Source organism: Protopterus annectens, chromosome 14.part0 (assembly GCF_019279795.1).
Source record: "Protopterus annectens isolate FY-2018-M chromosome 14.part0, PAN1.0, whole genome shotgun sequence".
Classification (NCBI taxonomy): Eukaryota; Metazoa; Chordata; order Ceratodontiformes; family Protopteridae; genus Protopterus; species Protopterus annectens.
The window spans coordinates 1,165,131,922-1,165,151,145 of record NC_056748.1 but is presented as its reverse complement, the minus strand read 5'-3'; the positions used below and the strand labels follow the sequence as shown (position 1 = coordinate 1,165,151,145).

General features: G+C 47.3%; 1 protein-coding gene across 1 annotated transcript in view; it reads left to right on the top strand.

Annotated features, from left to right (window-relative positions):
• RTEL1 (regulator of telomere elongation helicase 1) overlaps window positions 1-19,224 on the top strand; it is a gene marked incomplete in the record, with an annotated part of 4,697,248 nt that overhangs the window by 646,141 nt on the left and 4,031,883 nt on the right.

Here is a 19,224-nt window from a genome sequence, read left to right as displayed (position 1 = left end):
TTGGCCTGCTAAGGGGTGGACGTACCCTTCTTATGATTCACAGTCTAGGGGTAGATCTAGACGTGGTAGGGGTAGAGCTCAGGGCTCTTTCAGGCCTAGAACAGGGAGTTCACCTGCACAGTCTTTGGGTGAGGGCAGGGGCCAGTCCTTTCGTAAACAGGCCCAATGACCTACCTTTTCAGCTGCCAGAGCCTTCTCGTCTGGCAGCACCTTTGGGAGGAAGGTTGGCACTCTTCAAGGAAAATTGGAGTTTAATTACCCAAGACAGATGGGTATTGGATATCATACACCAAGGTTACAAGTTTTATTTCCATACCTTGCCTCCTTTCAAAGGCATGCCAGACGTTCCTCCTCAGCAAAGAATAGAGGCTCACAAACAAATTTCTCTGCTGCTTCAAATAGGGGCCATACAGCCGGTCCCTGTGCCAGAAGTGGGCCTAGGATTTTATTCTCGCCTGTTCCTAGTACCAAAGAAGGGGAACACGTGGAGACCAATTTTGGATTTATCTCTCCTCAACACTTATCTGGACATTCCCAAGTTCAAAATGTTGACGTTACAACAGCTTTTACCTCTGCTGGGCAAAGATCACTGGATGGTAACTCTGGATCTCAAGGAGGCTTACCTTCATGTTCCTATCAGGCTAAGTTGCAGGAAGTATCTGCGTTTTGGCTGGGACTTCTCATTATCAGTTCTCTGCATTGCCCTTTGGCTTATCTACTGCCCAGATTGTTCACGAAAGTTCTGGCTCCAGTGATAGCTTTCTTCAGGCTAAAAGGAATACAGATCTATCCTTATTTGGACGATTGCCTCATTCTGGCTCAAGGAAGGGACGAACTTCTTCATCATTTGCAATATGTGATAGCAGTGCTAAGATGCCTGGGGTATTCTGTGAGCGAAATAAAGTCCAGTCTAGTACCCTCTCAGGACATGTGCTTTCTGGGTGTGAGACTGAATACAGCATCCCAGATGGCCTTTTGACCCCGGACAAACAAAAGAATCTTTCCCTTTACTTCCATCAATTGTCTCATCAGTCCAGGCTGACTGCAAGGACAGTCCTTCAAGCCTTGGGGTTCATGGCATCTTGTATTCTGGTGCTTCCCAATGCCAAACTGCATATGAGGAAGCTACAATGGTATCTCAAAATGTATGGACACAGCACTGCCAGGATATGGACACTGTCATTCAGATAATACCTTGCATTCAAAAGGAATTTTTGTGGTGGGCTCAGGAATGTCACCTAAACAAGGGACTCTCTGTGACCCGGCCAGAGGCGAGTCAGATTCTAAAGACAGATGCCTCAGACAAAGCTTGGGAGCTCATCTAAATGGAAAGTGGATACAAGACACGTGGCCTGCCAGACTACAACATCTACATATCAACTTGAAGGAGATGTTAGCAGTCCAATTTGCATTAATAGCTTTCAAGGATTTACTTCTTCCAGGGCAGGTGTTGATTCTAACAGACAACACAACTGTCATGTGGTACATCAACAAGCAAGGGGAACATTCTTATTCTCTATGCAGGCAAGCAATGATTTTGTGGGAGACTGCTCTCAGTTTACAGCTAAATCTTCAGGCAAGGTTTCTGCCGGAGCACAGAACTCCTTAGCAGATGTGTTGAGCAGGCAATTATGGATCCCCACGAGTGGAAATTGGATCCTCATGTATTTCAGAAATTGACAGTGTCATGGGGAACTCCAGACATAGATCTGTTCGCTTCTCCACTAAACTACCAGCTGCCAAAGTTTTGCACAAAAAGGTTTCATCCCACAGCCTGGAAAGTGGATGCTCTTTCTTTCAATTGGAGCAATCTTCATGTGTATGCCTTTCCACCTCTGCCTCTCCTCCCAAAGGTACTCCTAAAGGTCAGACAGGACAAGCCAAAGATGATTTTAATAGCTCCAGATTGGCCTCGACAGCACTGATACCCATTACTGAGAAGTCTCGTACGGGAGCCTCCATGGCCTTTACCTTCGATTCCACACCTGCTGTCTCAGGAGAACAGTCATTTACTCAATGTCAAACTTCACTCTCTTCACCTAACAGCCTGGCATATTCTGTTTTGAACCCTGGAGGGTCTCAGCTTCCACAACAAGTTTTGAATGTTATTTTGGAGGCCAGAAGGCCTAGTACAAGGAAAGTGTACGCAGATAAATGGAAGAGATTTTTATTTTGGAGTACTACAAAGGAATTTGATGTTTTTGAGCCTAATTTAAGTGTGGCTCTTCAATATCTTGCTGAGTTACTGGACAAAGGTTTGTCCTTCTCTTCTATTAAGGTTCATGCTGCAGCAATTTCTGCTCACTATGATTGTGACCCACCATTGTTTTCTCATCCTTTGTTCAAGCAATTCCTTAGAGGGGCAAAGAATATAAGACCCCCACGTAGAGCTCCTACTCCTGCTTGGGATCTCAATTTTGTGTTGGAGAAACTCACTCTACAACCTTTTGAGCCTGCAGCTACTGCCGAGTTGAAATATTTATCATGGAAGACTGCTTTTTTGTTGGCCATTACCTCTGCAAGAAGGGTTTCTGAATTACAGGCCCTTATGGCGGTTGAGCCTTTCTTCATTTTCCATAAGGATAGAGTATCTTTGCGTACTAATCCTTCCTTTATGCCTACTTTCTATGCAAATCCCCAAAATAAAGGGGAAAAGATTTTTCACACTTTAGATGTACACAGGCAGTTGCGATATTATTTGAGCAGAACTAAAGGGTTCAGGCAGTCTCAGCAGTTATTTGTTTCATTTGCTTTGAGTTCTCAGGGCAAGCCTGTGTCAAAACAAACTATTTCTAAGTGGATTGGGTTTTGCATTGCTTTCTGTTATTCCCATCATGGTAAGGAGATTCCAGCTGGGATTAGGCCTCATTCCACTAGGGCTACTGCCACTTCTACAGCCTTTTTAAGGGGGGTGGCAACTAAAGATATTTTGGAGGCAGCTACTTGGAGTTCAGTGCATACTTTCTCTAAGCATTATCACCTTCCACTTTACTCTAAATCTAGGGCTGGTTTTGCCACTGCTATTTTACAGGGCATTTTGGCAGCTCCTACTGCTTTATAGTTTTGCCATCCTCCCTTACCTCTGCTTTGGGATTCTACCCAAGTGTAAGGACTGCAGCAATGTGAGATGAAGAACATAGTACAGATGTCCTTCATGGATGCATCTGCAGTCATAACAACTGGGTTGTCCTGTCGTCAGGCAGCCCTTCAGTCGGCCGGATTCCAAAGTCCGGGTCCGGCTTCGGCTGATGTCGCACTCCACCCGACGTCATCTCTGTTGGTCTTCGGGTATAAAAGCATCAGCCGGCGCCATTTTCCTCAGTCTTTCTTGCCGCGTGGCGCCCGAAGCAGAAGCTGTTCGCAAGTGCCGGTCGGTCGGATCCAGAGATTACTTCTACCGAATACTACTTCGAAGACTTCCAAAGCTAAGTACCCCGTTGGGGACTCTTTCTTGCCTCAGCCGATGTCAGAAAAAGTTAACAATTGTTTAACCTGTGGGAAACAAATACCTCATAAAGATTTCCACTCTTACTGTCTGCCTTGTTTAGGCCCAGCCCACGGCGTAGCAGCCTGTTCGGCCTGTGCTTCTTTCAACCGACGAGCTAGGGCGTCGGTCGGAGTTTGCAGAACAGTTTTTCGGTTCTGATTTTGCGTACATTATGCCGTCGGATCCTCCGACTACCCAATCTACCAAAAAACGCAAAGATAAAGACCGACACTCGCGGTCCGCGGTTTCGGCCGAAACCATGGTTAAGCAAACCGCGAGTGTCTCGGTTTCGGCCGAAACCGAGAAAACTGATCTAAGTACAGCTGTACCTATTCCTACAACTGAGGCCCCTGCTACAACTCTTGAATCGACCTCAGAATTTTTACCCACTACGGTGGATGACTTATCAGACACCATCCCCTTGGATGTCTCTACCCCAGCACGTGGTGCTGCTAGGCCTCCAGCAGCCATGTCCATTAAGGCCTTCGCCAGGGCTAAAGCAGCCAAGACTACTAAAACAGTGCCTGTTAAACCCCCCACATCCAGGCCCTCTTCTAGTTCCCAAATGCTTTCTTTGGCAGAAGATTTAATTTCTTTAATCAGAGGATCTCAATCTCACCCAGATAGGGCCTCTCAGCCCCCAGAGAAGAGACCTAGGGCAGAGCCCCTGAGCCAGTGTCCTCTGATGAATCTGCTGATGAATCAGACATAACTGACCAGCCAGAGGCTCCTTCTCCAACTTTGAAGATTCTGATGCTGAAGAATCCATTCCAGCTGCTTCCCACCAGAAGAATTCTCCTTTGGGGAAACCTTGCATGCCATGCGAGAACAGTTCCAATGGCAGCAACAGGATTTTCAGACTCCAGAAAAGACTTAGGACCTTTCTGCACCTCCCACAGCATAGGCCCTTAGCTATACCTCCTGTTCTCTCTGTGGTGGATGATGCTTTCAATGATGTTTGCTCCGCTCCAGATTCTTTACCCCTGCCCCTGCCAAACCAGACAGATTTTACAGGGTGCCAGATACTCATCACCACCTTTACAAGGCCCCACTTGCAGACCCAGAAACTATATCCCAGGGTCCCAAGGCAGTAGCAGCGACCATAGCTAAAAACCCTACTCCTTCTGAAAGGGAAGCAAGGTCATTAGACAGATGGGGTAAAAAGGTCTACACTTCAGCTACTCTCTCAGCTAGAGCTTTAAACTGTCAGTTTCACATGATACAATACCAAGAGTTTATGCTTGATCAGTTAACTAAAAAACTAACCACTGATGAATCTCTTGATAAGAAATATGTATTAGAGATGGTAAATAACATACAACAGGTTAGCAACCATTCCTTAAAATGTGGCTATGATGCACTGGAGGCTTCATTTAGATCAGCCATGACAGGCACAGTGATAAGAAGGCATGCATGGCTAAAGGAACAAGCTTTACCGGATCATGTTAAAGCTAAGCTGCTAGATGCTCCTATGGACAAGACAAGTTTGTTTGGTACACCTGCCCAGCAGGTTATGAAGAAAATGGAAGAAAAGGCAAAATCTGTTTGAACTGTTAAAGATTTCTTGCAGGTTCAACCCCCAAGGTTTAGCAGGAACTGGCCTGCCAAAAATTGGTCCTTTCCTGACTCCACAAAATTTCAAAGGGGCAGGAATAGACGTTCCAGAGGCAGAAACCAATCCAGAGGAGGTGCCTACAGAGGACGACAGTGGCAAGGTAACAACAGAGGCACAGACACAGCCACTGCCACTACATCAGCACAACCACAGTGACTTAACCCTAAATCCGCCTACCAGGGAACAAATAGCAGCTCCTCTAGGCGGAAAGTTAACCTTATTTTCAAGGAACTGGCACTGCATAACAAAAGACAAGTGGATTTTACAAACCATAGATCAAGGTTACCGGTTTCACTTCCACACTTTACCAGTCAAAAGAGGAATGCCAAATCTACCTCCAAATCAAAAACAGAGGCTCTACGCCAGATAATGGAGTTAGCAAACATGAGAGCTGTGGAAAGAGTGCCAACAGCAGAGCAAGGAAAGGGGTTCTATTCCAGACTATTCCTAGTTCCAAGAAAGGAAAAAGTTGGAGACCAATTCTCGACCTGTCCACCTTAAATACATACATCATTGTCCCAAAATTCAAAATGCTGACCCTACAGCAGCTTCTTCCCATGCTGGGCAAGGAGTCTTGGCTGGTAACTCTAGATCTCAAGGAGGCATACCTGCACGTCCCCATTCGACCAATCTGCAGAAGATACCTCAGATTTCTTGCAGGATCAGAGCACTATCAATTCTCAGCATTGCCCTTTGGCTTATCTACTGCCCAGAGTATTCACAAAATGCCTGGCATCAGTAATCGCCCATTGCAGACTACAGGAATTCAAATTTACCCATACCTGGACGACTGCCTGCTACAAGGGGACAACAAAAGCAAGCTGACAACAGATTTACAAAGGGTCATTTACTTGCTACAAGCACTGGGATACACAGTCAATTTACAAAAGTCAAGGCTGATACCATCCCAAACAAGGACATTCTTGGGCGGAATTGGACACAGTAAAACAAATGGCATTCCTGACTACAGAAAAACAAAAGAACTTCCTCTTTACTTCTTGGCACTAACAAAACTGAACAAGTTAACAGCAAGAAAAGTACTGCAGGCCTTGGGCTTCATGGCATCATGCATAATCTTGGTTCCATTTGCCAGACTACATATGAGAAAACTACAGTGGTACCTAAAGAATTTATGGTCCCAACACAGACACAGTCTAGAAACAGAAATCCCACTAATTCCATGCTTAAAACAGGAGTTCCTATGGTGGGCTCAGGCATGCCAGTCAAACCCAGGCCTACCCTTTCGCAGATGTCAAGCAAGCCAGACCATCACAACAGACGCTTCAGACCTAGGATGGGGCCCACATGCTGGACAAATGCGTGCAAGGATTGTGGACACAGGATCAACTTCACCTGCACATCAACCTCAAAGAAATGCTGGCAGTAAAACTGGCAATCCAAAAGTTCAACCATTTCTCCAAGAGGGCCAGTAGATGATAAGGACAGACAACACCACAGTCATGTGGTACATCAACAAACAGGGAGGCACTCATTCATACCCCTATGCAGAATGACCTTGGAGCTGTGGACACTGGCCCCCAGCTACAACATCCAGTTACAGGCAATATTTGTACCGGGACAAGAAAATACTCTAGCAGACATATTAAGCAGAACCACTTGGATGCCCACGAATGGAAGCTGCACCGGACATCTTCAAGACCATCTCAAAGAAATGGGGAATGCCACAGATAGACCTATTCGCATCACCTCTCAATCACCAGCTCAAAAATTCTGCACAAGGACATTCCACCCACTAGCATGGAAAGTGGATTCGCTCTCCTTCAACTGGAAAGGCCTAACAGCATATGCATTCCCACCTCTTCCTTTGATACACAAGGTACTACTGAAAATCAAGGAAGAACGTCCAAGGATAATTCTGATAGCTCGAACTGGCCAAGACAACACTGGTACCCACTACTGAGGAGCATGTCTCGAACAATATGTGGCCAATACCCTGATGCCTTTGATGTTAACTCAGAACAACTACAGCATCATACATCCAAACCTAAAAGCGTTGCAACTAACTGCATGGAACATCACATAGCAGCAGCTAATCCAGAACTTTCCCAAAGAGTAAAAGACATTATTCTTGAAGCACGCAGACCTTCAACAAGAAGGAACTATGCTGGAAAATGGAAAAGGTTTGTCATTTGGAGTACAGAAAGAGGAAAAGATGTGTCAAACATAGATATGCCTAACATTCTGGAGTATCTGGACGAACTTCCTCATCCAGGCCTGTCCTACTCCGGCAGCAAGATACATGCATCAGGTATTTCAGCAGAATACAGCATTGACCCACCTGTTTTTCGCACCCTTTGCTCAGGCAGTTCCTCAGAGGAATCAAGAATGTAAAACCTCCAAGGAAACCACCATTACCAGCTTGGGATTTGAACTTTGTGCTAGAAAAATTGACACTATCACCCTTTGAACCAGCAGCAACAGCAGACCTACAACACCTGTCATGGAAAACTGCTTTCCTACTGGCAATTACTTCAGCAAGGAGGGTTTCAGAACTACAGGCCTTAATGGCAGTGCAACCCTTCCTAATCTTCCACCAAGATAGAGTGTCCATGAGGACTAATCCTACATTTATGCCCAAGGTGGTATCCAGAGTGTCTTTAAACCAGGCAATCCACCTACCTACCTTCTTTCCCAACCCACAAAACAGAGGGAAAGAATACTGCATACCTTGGATGTACATAGACAGCTACGCTACTACTTGGACAGAACAAAAAATAGCAGAAAGACTGACCAACTTTTGTAGCCTATGCAACAGGAAGGAAGGAAAAGCTATTTCCAAACAGACAATCTCCAAATGGATAGGAAATTGCATACGATTCTGTTACTCCTTCCATGGAAAACCAATTCCACAGAACATAAGACCTCATTCTACAAGGGCAACAGCCACTACCACAGCCTTCTTACGAGGAGTGGCAACCAAAGACATTATTGAGGCGGCTACTTGGACCTCCGTGCATACATTTGCCAAGCATTATAATTTGCCTCTATATTCCAGATCCCGAGCAGGGTTTGCCACTGCTGTACTGCAAGGGATCCTAAACACACCATAATCTACTTTTATCCTCCTCCCTAGTTGGCTATGGTATTCTACCCAGTTGTTATGACTGCAGATGCATCCATGAAGGACATAGTACAGTTTTGTACCTACCATAAATGTAGATGTCCGAACTGGATAGCATCTGCAGTCAGGATTACCCTCCTTCCCTCTGTGGTACTCCTAGGGTGTTTACCCTCCTAATAGCTAGCTGTTGGGGGGGAGTCTTTTATGGTGTATTTGTTTGTATATATGTACATACATGCTTATTGTTGTGTTTACCTCTATCTATTTGGAAACATTGGCATCTATCCAAATTCTAGCCTGCAAGAGGGCTTCTGGCATCTGGGGCAAGAAACACTGAGGAAAATGGCGTCGGCTGATGCTTTTATACCCGAAGACCAACAGAGATGACGTCGGGTGGAGTGCGACATCAGCCGAAGCCGGACCCGGACTTTGGAATCCGTCCGACTGAAGGGCTGCCTGACGACAGGACAACCCAGTTGTTATGACTGCAGATGCTATCCAGTTCGGACATCTACATTTATGGTAGGTACAAAACTGTACTTTTTGTACCTACCATAAATGTAGATGTTCGAAGATACACATTGCTGCAGTCCAATTTACCCTCCCTCCTTCCCCTCTGTAGTTAGAGGCGGTTGTGTGGGCTGGGTTGTACATATTGTGTATTTTGTATATATTGTACATATAATTAGTGCAAGGGTGGTTGGTTGGTTTTGCTGTCTTTTGGTTTTGACCTTTCTTTTTAGGGTCTTCTGACATCTGGGGCAAGAAAAGACTGAGGATATGACGTCGGTCATGCGCATTTGTACCCTGACGTCCTGATGTCAGTCTTAAGCGCCTGGACCGACGTCAGCCTAATACTTTGATATTCGGGCCGACCGAGGACAGCGGACTACCCAAGTGTAAGGACTGCAGCAATGTGGATCTTCGAACATCTACATTTATGGTAGGTACAAAACTGTACTTTTCCTCTGATGACCAGGATTTACCCTTATCTACCTATGAGGATTCTGATGCAGAGGACTCTATTCCCTCCAGAGGATTTCTCTTTTGGTGAAACCTTGCGTGCTCTTAGGGAGCATTTTCGCTGGGAAAGCCAGGATTACTCTGACTCTAAAAAGAGGCTTAGGGATTTCTTACTCCTGCCACAACACAGGCCTTTAGCTACACCCCCCCCCCCGTACTGGACATTGCTCTTGATGCCTTTTCGGAATATAGCTTGTCCCCTGACACTTAACCTCTTGCTCCCAGAAAACCAGATAGATATTACAGGGTTCCTGACTCTCTCAAGTTCTTTTTTAAAAATCTTACTTCGGATCCTGAGACCATTTCACAGGGACCCAAGGGCATTAAGACTACTACTGCCAAAAATCCTACCACCTCTGATAGAGATTCCAGGGCGCTGGATAGATGGGGTAAGAAGGTATGCACTTCTGCAACCGTGGCCATTAGGGCCTTAAACTGCCAGTTTCATAAGTTAAAGTATCAGCAGCGTATTACTGGATTGCTTAAACAAAAAAATGATGATTCCTGACTGTGCTGAAAATAAAGATTTACAGGGTTTAATTCATTTTGCTGAACAAGTTGGAAAACCTACTTTGCAATGTGGTTTTGATTCACTAGTGGCATCTTGCAGGGCTGCTGTCACTGGGTCCGTACTTAGAAAGCATGCTTGGCTTAAGGAGCAATCTTTGCCAGATCATGTTAAAGCTAAATTGCTGGATGCTCCCTTAAACCAGGACCGCCTATTGGCAACAAAGCAAAAGTAGTACTTAAAAAGATGGAGGAAAAAGCTAAATGTATGCAAACCATTACAGATTTCCTGCAAGTACAGCCTCCCAGTTTTAGTAGGCATTGGCCCTCTAAGAATTGGTCCTTTCCTGCCTCTTCTAAGCCTTCAGTCCAAAGTCAGAGCCAGCAGAACACCCAGGCTTCAGTCCCAAGGTATGCACAGGACTAAGCAGTGGGGGGCTCCCACTTCCAAAGCAGGGAGTAGTAAGACTCCTCCCTATGGTAAACTGTCTCAATGACTTAACTTTAAAACTTCCAAGCCCTGCTCAACTGACTGCGCCTTTAGGGGGAATGGTTGCCCTGCAGGCAAAAAATTGGGAACTCATTAGCCAGGACAAATGGGTTTTAAATATAGATCTGAAGTAGTTAACTTCATTTGTCCATCAACCTGTGGGTATCGGATCCGAGCCGGCAGCTTCAAACAGCTAAGATCCGAGCTCCAAGCTCCTCCCCCTTACCCATAACCCCCTGCTAACCCTTCCTGACCTCAGATCTCGTTTGCTGCGGTTCAGTCAGCAGCTTGAGCGAGCTTCCAGGCGTGGGTATAACGTATTTTGTGAGAAAAATCTTTCCTTTTTTCTTTCTAACTCTTTGAAAAATTGTGTGTGTGTTACCCCTAGTCTATTGCCTTAGCGCTTTTTGTAGTTAAACCTAACTGTATTTAATTAGTTTGCCCTTCCCAGTGTGTGTGTCAAGGCGTGTCTGTGTTGGGCTTAGTGTTAATTTCTTGTCTGAGGCCCCTAAAGCCTTCTTTTCTAAATGCACCGAGTGTGGCCATAAGCTGTCCCCAGCGGATGGCCACACTCTGTGTGTTATTTGCCTTGGGGTTGACCACCTGTCCTCAGGCTGCATTATTTGTGCAGCCTTCAACCCCGGGGCTTTGAGAGGGACAGGAGGCCGAAGTTGGTCTTGGCGGCACTATTGCCCCCGGATCAGACTTCGTCCTACTCTTCCTCTGTGGTACCTGCCGCGGCAGTACCCCACCCCCCCATCTTTTCTCCCCTGGCCGGGACTCACCCTCCCACAGCAGGCCAGGAGGAGAGGGAAGCTAGGAGAGAGCACAGAAAAGAGAAACACCACAAGCTGCGGGCCGAGTCTTCCTCCTTGAACCCGCTTGCCAAGCTAGCGGCTTCTCCTAAGGCCTCCGGCCCTTCTCCTTCCCGGCTCCATTCACCCCGTTTTTCTCCGGAGCCGGATGAGGAGGAGACCCGGTCGCCTTCGAGGTCATTGAGGCGGCACTCCCGTCCCGCCTTGGTGGCCTCTTCTAGGTCAACTAGAAGCTTATCCAATGTAGACATGGACCGGATGATGCATAGGTTCCTCCAGGCCCAGCTGCAGAGGGGGGGGGAGCTCGACCCCCTTTTTTGCCCCGATAGCTCCTTTTCCTACCCACTTCCGGGGATCGGAGCCTTCGGAGCCAAGTAGCATTGGAGCCGAGGGAGTGTTGTCTCCGATAGTACCTCATACTTCGGAGCCGACAACACCCTCGAGTTTGTTGGGTCCCTTTTCGAATCTGAGCTGTCGGAGCCGAGCGGAGCTGAGCTTCGGATCCGGAGGTGTCAGTGTGTCTTAGGCTCCGTCTCGCTTGGAGCATACTGGCCCTTCGGATCCGATTGCTTCGGTGCCGGCTCTGATCCACACATTGGATCCAAGGGGACTACTCTTGGATCCCAGGGACAGCAGCTCCGGTTCGGCGTTCGATGTTGTGGAGAGGGTTCTTTCGAGGGATTCGACGCCACAGGCTTCTGCTACGGCTCCACCCTGCACACCATCTCAGACAGGCCTACCTTCCATCACCCGGCCCCAGGGACAGCCTGCGCCTACGTCCCAGATAGTTCCCTTGGAGGAACAAGATGTGGTTGTTGAGGCCTCTTCGGACAGCTCCCCCCGAGGAGGTTCCTCACAAACATAAGTGCAAGAGGAGGCACTTGGACTCACCTGAGTCCTTGACAACAGACACAGATTTAGAGGAAGGGGAAAGTTCCCCAAGGTCACCCCCCGAAGACGTCTCCTTTGGAGACATCATGGAAATGCTTCGAATTAGAGGGTGGTGATCTGCCTAAAAACCTTCCTCTGAGTCTGTGTTAATGGAGGCGTTTGACGCAGGCCCATCTACCTCTTGGGTGTCCCCTCCCGCCGACCCCCTGGTAGACCTGATTACTACCAGGGCATGGAAGGAGCCGGACACTGTGGAGCCCATTCCCAAGAGGCCTGATAAAATTCTTAGTCGCCCTTCCGATAGGACATGCTGGAGCAAGGGTGCTCCTGTAGATGCCATGTTGGTGGTGGCCACCACTAAAAAGGAACTGGCCCAGGGGAATTCCTCAGTCCATCCTCCAGACAAGGAGTCTCGGACAATGGACCGTTTGGGGAAGCGGATGTTCGCTTCAGCCACCTTCTCGGTAAGGTTGCTGAATTATATGGCACACGTGATACGACTCCAGCGGGATCTCATCAAAGAATATGCCAGGTCTCCCCCAGAGTCCATGTCGGCTGAGGATAAGAAAGTATTCTCTACCCGAATGGCCACTGTCAAATCCATTTCTAACACCTCTATGTGGCTCCTCTACCATGCCATGGAAGGGGCCGCTAGATCTAGCGGAGCGGGCATTGTCTTACGACAGCATGATTGGCTCCACCATTGTGATTTTGCGGAACCCTTCAAGGTGTCCTTCGCTAATGCCCCGTTTGACGGTTCTTCGCTCTTTGGCAAGACCATACGCGACACACTGGTCCAGAGCGAGAAAGACGGAAAGACGTCTGCCATCGGAGTCCGCTTCTCTGCTCCCCAGAGGTCCTTCACTAGGAACCAAAAAGGACAGAAGATGTGGTTCCGGAAATCTCAACAGTCCCATTTCGCTCCGGACCCGTCGTCCTTTAGCGGCAGAGGACGACAGGGTGGATGCCGGCCCAGAGACAGAGGGGGACCGAAAAATTTCGAGTCGAGAGAACCCTTTTCTGATCGGCCCGCGCAGCAACCCTGAAGGGTTACCCGACTGCTCCACTTTGGAGGCAGTTGGGGGAGCATTTCTCGAGGCACTTAGCAATGTGGGAGTCCATTATAACAGATCACTGGGTGCTTCGGATCATATCCAGAGGTTACAAGATTCCCTTTATCAATCTTCCTCCCAAACCCCGTAGCCTCCCAGATGTCCCACCCAATCAAAGGGAGGCAGCAGCTGCAGAAATTCTCCAGCTGCTAGAAAAAAGAGCAATCCAACACGTCCCCCCAGACCAATCCGGATCAGGCTTGTACTTCAGGTTCTTTTTGGTGTCAAAAAAGACGGGGGACTTAAAGCCAATCCTCGATCTATCCTTTCTAAACCTGTCAGTGGCCAAAGAGAAGTTCCTGATGGTTACTATTCAATCTATTCTCCCACTCCTGCAGGAGAACGACTGGATGTGCTCCATAGACCTCAAGGACGTGTACTACCACATGGATGGATCCAGAAGGTTTCTCCGCTTCCGGCTAGGAGCCAGCCAATGCCAGTTCAGGGTCCTCCCCTTTGGTCTCACCACAGCCCCCAGGGTTTTCACCAGAGTATTAGCAGTGGTAGCGGCCCACCTGAGACTTCAGGGAATACAGGTCTTTCTGTACCTAGACGAGTGGCTCCTGTCCGCCCTCACAAGGCATCTACTGTGCTCAGCCAGAGATTGTTTTCTCCATCTGGCCTCCCGTCTGGGAATTGCAATCAGTGTCAAAAAATCTTCTCTTCAACCCACCCAGGTCGTAGACTTCATTGGAACCAGATTTAACACAAATCTTTTGCAAGTCCTTTTGACTCCGGACCGACCTCGGACCCTGAAGCTCCACGTGCTAGCCCTTCTAAACTACCCGGCTCCTCCAGCAGAATTGGTCCTGAGGGCTGTAGGCTCCATGGCGTCAACTATCAACGTACTACCCTTAGCGCACCTGAACATGAGGGTACTACAATGGACTCTACAGGTTCAGTGGTCTATCCTGCAACATCCACTGAATTCACCCATTCCCCTCAGCAGGGTTTGCAAGAAAGCCCTACTCTAGTGGCTCCAGTCGCGGGACCTCCAGAAAGGGTGTCCCTTCTTTATGTCCCCCCCTCTAACCACAGTGACCATGGATGCTTCCCGCTTGGGTGGGGGGGCACTGTATGGGCAGAACCGTCCAAGGCACGTGGACCCAATCAGAAACCTTGTTGCACATCAGTGTCCTAGAGATGAGAGCAGTGCTTCTTGCGTTGCAAGCACTCCAGGCCCTTCTTCCCTTGGGGACTATTGCAATTCAGACAGACAACATGTCAGTCGTCTGGTATATCAACAAACAAGGGGGAACCAGATCCTACCCACTTTGTCGAGAGGCCATGAGAGTTTGGGAATGGGCGATCTCCACCAACCACTTTCTCATAGCAACGCACATTCCAGGCTGGTCGAACATCTTGGCAGACAGGTTGAGTCGAACCATACTTTCACCGTACGAGTGGTCTCTGAACCCGAGAGTGGCAAAGCAAATTTTCCTCAAATGGGGTTAACCTTGCTGCGATCTCTTTGCGTCTCCTTCAAGCGCAAAGTGCAGCAACTACTTCGCTCTAATTCCACAACCAGGGAAATCCCCCACAGATGCTCTGGTGCATGTTTGTCCATCCGGTCTACTTTATGCTTATCCACCTCTTCCCCTAATGCTGAAATTCTTACAGAAAGCACGTTGGTTGGGGGTGCAGAGTGATCCTCATAGCCCCATTCTGGCCTCAAGCGTGGTTCCCTTGCCTATTGTCTCATCTAGTGAACCCCCCCATGGGTTCTAGATCCCACTCCGGATCTGATCTCTCACCCACTAGGGTTGACAACCCCAAACCTGGGCAACCTCAGGCTCACAGCTTGGTTGATCCAGTTCCAATGGATAGCTAGGACTCCCGGTATCTCATCTGTCAAGGCTATTTTAGTAGTCGCTCATAAGCCTTCTACGAGGAAGGTTTATAATAGCAAATGAAAACGTTTTTCTATGTGGGCGGAGCACAGAAACCTGGATCCCTTTACAGCTCCGTTACCAGCAGTGCTAGAATTCTTATCAACCTTATTCGACCAGGGTGCTGGCTCCTCTACGGTCAAAATCCAGTTGGTTGCAATCTCCCACTATCATGTGGGAAGTGATCTCGGCCCCCTGGCCTCTTCCAAATTAAAAGGCACTTTCCTCTTGAGACCTCTTGTTAAAGATCCAGTTCCTCCATGGGATTTAACTCTTGTTCTCCAATCTCTGACAGCTCCCCGTTCAAGCCTGCAGCCTCGGTGGATCTAAAATTCTTATCTTGGAAGACGGCCTTTCTTATTGCCTTCACCTTGGCCAGAAGGGTTTCGGAACTTCAAGCCCTTTGCGCCAAACCGCCATACTTGGTTTTTCATAAAGATAGAGTTTCCCTCAGGACCAATCCTTCCTTTTTGCCCAAGCTCGCGTCGGAACCAAACATCAACCAATCCATTAATTTACCAGTATTCTTTCCAAATTACCAGAACAAAGGTGAATATAAGTTGCATTCCCTGGACGTACACAGGCAATTAAGATTTTACCTGCACAGGACCGCTGGTCACAGGAAATCTGACCAACTCTTTGTATCCTTTGCAAATCCCTCTTTGGGAAAACCAGTATCAAAAGTTACATTGTCCAGATGGATTTCCCAGTGTATCCTGCTTGCATATCAAAGTTCTGGTCGACCTGAACCTGAAGGAGTCGACGCCCATTCTACTCTATCAATTTCTACCTCTGTTGCTTTTTGGTCCAGAGGTTCCTTGGATGACATTTGTTCAGCAGCCACTTGGGCTTCATCTCATACATTTATTAATCATTACAAGTTGGACATAATTTCCAGAGGGAGAGCATCCTTTGGCTCTGCAGTGCTGTAGCTGGGACTCTGTCCCACAGGTTGATGGACAAATGAAGTTAACTACTTCAGATAAAGAAGTTATGCACTCACCATAACGTTCCATCTGAGTAGGTAATCTTCATTTGTCAGCAACTGACCCCCCCTCCATCCCCCTGACCTTTAGTGCGTACTAGAAGAATTTCTAGCCCTTGTTCCAGATAACCTTAGGTTAGGATTTGGAGCTGATTTCTGTGTTGTAATACTCTGTGTTACTAAGCAAACTCAATCTGAGGTCAGGAAGTGTTAGCAAGGGATTATGGGTAAGGGGAGAGGAGCTTGGAGCTCAGATCTTAGCTGTTTGAAGCTGCCGGCTCGGATCTGATATGGATCCGATATCCACAGGTTGCTGACAAATGAAGATTACCTACTCAGATGGAACGTTATGGTGAGTACATAACTTCTTTTTTCCCCAAGGATACAGATTCCACTTCCACACTTTAGCAACCCCAAACGGTTGGCCAGATCTACCCCCAAATCAGTGGGCAGAGGCTCAAAAGCAAGTTCTCTCTTTCTCAAGTATCAGGGCTATTCAAACTGTCCCAGAATTGGAAAGGGGACAAGGTTTCTACTCAAGACTTCTCCTGGTGCCCAGAAAAGACAACTCCTGGCATCTTGTCCTGGACCTTTTTATCCTAAACACATTTTTGGTGATCCCAAAATTCAAGATGCTAACTCTTCACCAGTTGCTTCCTATGCTAGGCAAGGATGCCTGGTTGGCAACACTGGATTTAAAGGAAGCCTATATGCACATACCAATCATGGAATCTTGTCTAAGATACCTACACTTCAAAGCAGGCTTCATGCACCATCAGTTTTCTGCACTACCCTTTGGCTTATCTACTGCGCCCAGGTTATTCACAAAGTGCCTAGCTCCAGTCATTGCATTTTACAGGCAAAGAAATATTCAGATACACCCATACCTGGACGATTGTCTAATTCGGGCAGAAAGCAAGGACACACTATTGAATCATCTGGCGTTTGTACAAAAATTGCTAATTTCTCTGGGGTACACCATAAACGAAAAGAAATCACATCTTGTGCCCAGCCAACAAATTGTATTCCTAAGAGCAAGCTTGAACACAACTTCCCAGATGGCTTTCCTCACGCCAGAGAAACAAGTTTATTTGAAAGCCTATTTCAAACTACTGGCTACAAAGACCCTGCTATCTGCAAGGCAAATACTGCAAGCCTTGGGATTCATGGCCTGCATTCTCCTACTTCCATATGCAAGACTGTATATGAGGAAACTACAATGGTATCTAAAAAGCCTATGGTGTCAACATTCTCAGGATCTAGAAGCAATGATTCCTATCATACCTTGCCTACAGATAAGAGTTCCTTTGGTGGGCAGAGGCCTGCCACCAAAACAAGTGACTGACATTCACTCTACCCCCTGCCGCCCAAAGCCTAACAGATGCATCAGGCTATGCATGAGGGGCTCACTTGGCGGGGAAGTACATTTAGGGCAACTGGAACCCAAGTCAAATGCGCCTGCATATCAATCAAAAAGAAATAACTGTACAGAATGCTATGGCAGCCTTCAAGGACCACATTCTTCCAGGACAATTAATGGTAAAGACTGACAACACCACTGTTGTGTGGTACATAAAGAAGCGGGGGGAACCCACTCATACCCTCTCTCAGACTAGCCATGGCTCTATGGAACAAAGCCTTGAGCTAACAGGTGCACCTACAGGCTCAATTTCTGCCTGGAAAGCTAAATACACTGGCAGACAAACTAAGCAGAAATCTCATGGACCCACACGAGTGGAAACTAGAACCAAAGATATTCAGCATGTTGAGAAACAAATGGGGGAGCCCAGAGATGGACCTGTTTGCCTCCCCCCAAAACTACCAATTATACAAATTCTGCACAAGGGCTCCCCACAAACAAGCTTGGAAAGTGGATGCCCTGCCCTTCACCTGGAAAAACCTATCAGTTTATGCCTTTCCTCCTCTGCCTCTCCTCTCTAAGGTACTACTAAAGATCAAACAGGACAAACAAAGGACGATACTGATTGCACAAGACTGACCACGCCAGCAGTAGTACCCCTTCTTGCGCAGTGTCACTGCTGGCAGCATGGCACCTGCCTCAGACCCCCTACCCTGCTGTCCCAGCAGGAGGGCCAGATTCTGCACCCTCAGCTTCAAACTCTGTACCTGGCAGCCTGGCTAATTATCTGATCTCTCCATTACCATCCCTCAGTAAGCAAGTGTTGGATGTCATTCTGGAGGCAAGGAGGCTTAGTACTAGAAAATCTTATGCTGAAAAATGGAAAATGTTCTGTTCCTGGAACCAAACTCAGGGGATGGGCACAGCAGCACCCAATTTACCTCAGATTCTTCAATACTTAACTGAGATGCTTCACAAGGACCTTTCCTTTTCCTCCATCAAAAGTCATGCCTCAGCCATTTCAGCTCATTACAACACAGAACCACACCTCTTCTCTCATCCACTGCTCAAGCAGTTCCTCAGAGGAGCCAAAAACATAAGACCACCCAGGAGAGCCCCTACTCCAGCCTGGGACCTTAACTTTGTATTGGAAAAACTCACTCTACTTCATTTTGAGACAACTGCAAATGCAGAGTTGAAATTCCTTTCTTGGAAAACAACCTTCCTTTTAGTCATCACTTCAGCAAGAAGGGTGTCTGAATTACAGGCCCTTATGGCAGTGGAGCCTTTCATCATCTTTCATGTGGACAGGGTGTCCCTCAGGACCAATCCCTCCATGCCCAAGGTGGTCTCTAGTATGGCTCTTAATCAGTCCACTCATTTGCCAACCTTCTTTTCTAATTCACAGAACAAAGGGGAATGTATACTGCACTCCTTAGATGTGCACAGACAGCTGAAATTTTACTTGGACAGGATTAAACCTCTCAGGAAATCTGAAGAGCTGCTGGTTGCATTTGCTGCAGGGGCGGAGGGGAAGACCATTTCAAAGCAAACCATTTCTAAATGGATAGGCCATTGCATTTATTTCTGCTATAAGCACCATGGAAAACCTACCCCACAAGGGATAAGACCACATTTGACAGGGGCTTGCATCTATCTCTACAGCCTTTCTCAGAGGTGTCCCTACCAGGGACATCCTAGAATCTGCTACCTGGATTTCTGTACATACTTTCACCAAGCATTATCATTTGCCAATTTCCTCTAAATCCAGACCTGGCTTTGCCACTGCAGTCTTGCAGGGCCTTATAGCTGGTCCTAATGCTATCTAATTTCCTCCTCCCATCCTTAGCTTTGGGAATCTACCAAAATGTGATGACTGCAACAGTGAAACACGAAGAACATAGTATAGTTGAGTACACTTACCATAAATGTAGATGTTAGAGTGTATTCACTGTTGCAGTCCTGGTT